Genomic DNA, 4,880 nt, shown 5'->3' with positions numbered 1-4,880 from the left:
AATATTTTTAAAAATAAAATAATTTAAAAAATACTGAGTTGTTTAGGAGTTTTGGGAGATAGGGCCCAAACCTAACAAATACAGATTGGATATTAAAAATATAAATATTGTTGGTGTAAAAATCCGCTTGCGCCGGAGAAGCTGGAGTTGAGGGAGTCGCGGTCGCCGCCGGGACCTGCAAAAGAAGTCTAAACCGGAGGTGGGGTTGCTCCGGCAAGACCCCTCCGACGCTCAAGTCAGTTCTCTGCCTCAACAAGAATGGAGTGCTCGAATGAAAATTTTAGCAGAGTTTTTAGGTAAAAATGAGAGCTTATAAAATAACGTATCTGGGGTCCCCCTTTTATAGGCGGGGGGAGCAACAGACTGATAGCAGTGTCTGTAACTGTCTGGTAGTGGGCCGCCCATAGTCCAGGAGGATTTGTTGCGAAGAGTAGTGGAGTAGACCGTGGCTATCACCAAAGCGCACCACGTGGAGTCTGCCACAGGGAGTGGAGCGGCGTCCGTTGTCGCGACTTGTCAGAGGATGGAAGAATCGCGCGGTATCCATCGTAGGAAGTGGAGCAGGACCGTGGGCATCATAGCGGTCTGCCAGGGAATAATGGAGCCGCGCGGAATCCGTCGCAGGAAGTGGAGCAGGATCATGGCCGTTGCTGCGTCGCGCCAGGGAGCGCAGACCTGTCGGCTGAAGTTCGGCTGGAGTGTCTGGCGGAGAGGGGTGGTTAGCTGTCCATTTGAGAGGAGCCCGGAGTCCGGCTCCCGTAGGAGTCCGGACGGAGCTTACCGGCAGTTGAAGTTGGCGGCGGAGCCCGGCTCCCGTAGGAGTCCGGGCGGAGTCCTCCTTGCGGTTGAAGTCGTGGACAGAGCCCAGCTCCCATAGGAGTCCGGGCGGAGTCCTCCTGCAGCTAAAGTCAGGTGCGAAGTCCGGCTCCCGTAGGAGTCCGGACGGAGCTTACCAGCAGTTGAAGTTGGCGGCGGAGCCCGGCTCCCGTAGGAGTCCGGGTGGAGTCCTCCTTGCGGTTGAAGTCGTGGACGGAGCCTGGCTCCCGTAGGAGTCCGGGCGGAGTCCTCCTTGCGGTTGAAGTCGTGGACAGAGCCCGGCTCCCGTAGGAGTCCGGGCGGAGTCCTCCTGCAGTTAAGTCAGGTGCGAAGTCTGGCTCCCGTAGGAGTCCGGACGGAGCTTATCGGCGGTTGAAGTTGGCGGCGGAGCCCGGCTCCCGTAGGAGTCCTGGTGGAGTCCTCCTTGTGGTTGAAGTCGTGCACCGGAGCCCGGCTCCCGTAGGAGTCCGGGCGGAGTCCTCCTTGCGGTTGAAGTCGTGGACGGAGCCCAGCTCCCGTAGGAGTCCGGGCGGAGTCCTCTTGCAGTTAAAGTCAGGCGCGAAGTCCGGCTCCCATAGGAGTCCGGACGGAGCTTACCGGCAGTTGAAGTTGGCGGCGGAGCCTGGCTCCCGTAGGAGTCCGGGCGGAGTCCTCCTTGCGGTTGAAGTCATGGACAGAGCCCGGCTCCCGTAGGAGTCCGGGCGGAGTCCTCCTGCAGTTAAAGTCAGGTGCGAAGTCCGGCTCCCGTAGGAGTCCGGACGGAGCTTACCGGCAGTTGAAGTTGGCGGCGGAGCCCGGCTCCCGTAGGAGTCCGGGCGGAGTCCTCCTTGCGGTTGAAGTCGTGGACGGAGCCCGGCTCCCGTAGGAGTCCGGGCGGAGTCCTCCTGCAGTTAAAGTCAAGTGCGAAGTCCGGCTCCCGTAGGAGTCCGGACGGAGCTTACCGGCAGTTGAAGTTGGCGGCGGAGCCCGGCTCCCGTAGGAGTCCGGACGGAGTCCTCCTTGCGGTTGAAGTCGTGGACGGAGCCCGGCTCCCGTAGGAGTCCGGGCGGAGTCCTCCTGCGGTTAAAGTCAGGTGCGAAATCCGGCTCCCGTAGGAGTCCGAACGGAGCTTACCGGCGGTTGAAGTTGGCGGCGGAGCCCGGCTCCCGTAGGAGTCCGGGTGGAGTCCTCCTTGCGGTTGAAGTCGTGGACGGAGCCCGGCTCCCGTAGGAGTCCGGGCGGAGTCCTCCTTGCGGTTGAAATCGTAGACGGAGCCCGGCTCTCGTAGGAGTCCGGGCGGAGTCCTCCTTGCGGTTGAAGTCGTGGACGGAACCCGGCTCCCGTAGGAGTTCGGGCGGAGTCCTCCTGCTGTTAAAGTCAGGTGCGAATTCCCGGCTCCCGTAGGAGTCCGGACAGAGCTTACCGACGGTTGAAGTTGGCGGCGGAGCCCGGCTCCCGTAGGAGTCCGGGTGGAGTCCTCCTTGCAGTTGAAGTCGTGGACGGAGTCCGGCTCCTGTAGGAGTCCGGGCAGAGTCCTCCTTGCGGTTGAAGTCTTGGACGGAGCCCGGCTCCCGTAGGAGTCCGGGCGGAGTCCTCCTGCAGTTAAAGTCAGGTGCGAATTCCGGCTCCCGTAGGAGTCCGGACGGAGCTTACCGACGGTTGAAGTTGGCGGCGGAGCCCGGCTCCCGTAGGAGTCCGGGTGGAGTCCTCCTTGCAGTTGAAGTCGTGGACGGAGCCCGGCTCCTGTAGGAGTCCGGGCGGAGTCCTCCTTGCGGTTGAAGTCTTAGACGGAGCCCGGCTCCCGTAGGAGTCCGGGTGGAGTCCTCCTGCAGTTAAAGTCAGGCGCGAAGTCCGGCTCCCGTAGGAGTCCGGACGGAGCTTACCGGCAGTTGAAGTTGGCGGCGGAGCCCGGCTCCCGTAGGAGTCCGGACGGAGTCCTCCTTGGAGTTGAAGTCGTGGACGGAGCCCGGCTCCGTAGGAGTCCGGGCGGAGTCCTCCTGCAGTTAAAGTCAGGTGCGAAGTCCGGCTCCCGTAGGAGTCCGGACGGAGCTTACCGGCAGTTGAAGTTGGCGGCGGAGCCCGGCTCCCGTAGGAGTCCGGGCGGAGTCCTCCTGCAGTTAAAGTCAGGTGTGAAGTCCGGCTCCCGTAGGAGTCCGGACGGAGCTTACCGGCAGTTGAAGTTGGCGGTGGAGCCCGGCTCCCGTAGGAGTCCGGGCGGAGTCTTCCTGCGATTGAAATCAGGTGCGAAGTCCGGCTCCCGTAGGAGTCCGGACGGGGCTTACCGGCAGTTGAAGTTGGCGGCGGAGCCCAGCTCCGTAGGAGTCCGGGCAGAGTCCTCCTTGCGGTTGAAGTCGTGGACGGAGCCCGGCTCCCGTAGGAGTCCGGGCGGAGTCCTCCTTGCGGTTGAAGTCGTGGACGTAGCCCGGCTCCCGTAGGAGTCCGGGCGGAGTCCTCCTGCAGTTAAAGTCTGGCACGAAGTCCGGCTCCCGTAGGAGTCTGGATGGAGCTTACCGACAGTTGAAGTTGGCGACGGAGCCCGGCTCCTGTAGGAGTTCGGGCGGAGTCCTCCTTGCGGTTGAAGTCGTGGACGGAGCCCGCAAGGGTTAATCCCGCTGAGAACTTCGGCTGTGGGTATTTTATACCCAACACCAAATATAATTATAAATATAAATTAATAATTAAATTTTATCATTATAAAATTAAAAATATTATTAATTAAATAATAAATCAAATCAATAATATATTTATATAATAATATATTTTTTAAAAAATAATAAATATTATATAAAATTATATAGGGTTACAAATAGATTTTGATATTCAGATACATATTGGATAGTTATCTATCTATATCCATATTCATTTTTATGACAAATATGAATAATGATATAAATATTAGTCGGATTCTCAAATTTATATTTCTATTAAAATTGATTCGGATAAGAAAATTGATTCGGACGGATATTATTTATATTATATATCTAACCTAAATTTACCTTACTTTCATTTCATAATCAAAACTATTTTTCAGTACAAAATATTACTCTTACAGCAATTAAATATATCATATTTGCATACATAATGCATTTGGCATCATGCATAGTTCTATAAAGTGATGTTTGGATGTCCATTTCCTCTCTCTCTCTCTCTCTCTGTGCGCGCATATATAGACGAGCATGCATGCATAAACAGTGCATACCAAATATGGTCACCTGCATACTACATATCTCACAGTAGGACTTGGATTACTAATATCAAAATTTGTTATTTAATTTGATATTTTTTGAACGGATTCAAATAGTTATGTCGTTGTCACCGCCACGACCCATCGCCACCACCAACAGCGACAAAGAGCCAAAAAAGAGCCCAGCCACTTTATCATGTCGCCAGCCGCCGCCACCGGCTGATCCTTATATTTATTTATTTATTTCGAGCTTTTTTTAGAATAATATAAAAAAAAAATTAAATACTAAAATAATTTAAAATCAAACTTATTTATCAAACTAATGTAAAAGAGAAAAACGTCATTTTGAATGGCATTTTTTTCTCTTCCACGTCACCCTACTTTTCCACGATGGCATCGTCCCAAAAAAAAAAAAAAAAAAAAGAAACGCCAATTGAACAGCATCTTAAAAATGCCATTTTGAATGGCGTCTTTAAAAACGCCATTTTGAATGGCGTTTTTAAAGACGCCATTCAAAATGACGTTTTCAATTTTTTCCATCAAAAAAAAAGAAAAAATCAGAAATAATGAGAAATTTTTTTTTAAAAAATTTAAATTAATAAATAAATTAAAATTTTAATTTTGATTGAAATTTAAATATAAAGATTTGAATTTGTAATTCATAAAAAAATAAATTTAGATTTTTTATTTCAATTTTTTTTAAAAAAATGTCAAAAAAAATCTTAAGAAATAAAAAAAATTATCATAGAAAATGAAAAAAAAGAGAAAGAAATATGAAAGAAATAAAAATTTAAATTTAATTGAAAAACATCATTCGAAATACTTGTCCTAAAAATTTTTAAAAAATTTAAAATATAATTTTTTAAATAATCAAAAAAAAGAATTATAATTTAAAATTTAA

The sequence above is a fragment of the Elaeis guineensis genome, chromosome 4 (assembly GCF_000442705.2).
Source record: "Elaeis guineensis isolate ETL-2024a chromosome 4, EG11, whole genome shotgun sequence".
Classification (NCBI taxonomy): Eukaryota; Viridiplantae; Streptophyta; class Magnoliopsida; order Arecales; family Arecaceae; genus Elaeis; species Elaeis guineensis.
This window is presented reverse-complemented; position numbering follows the sequence as displayed.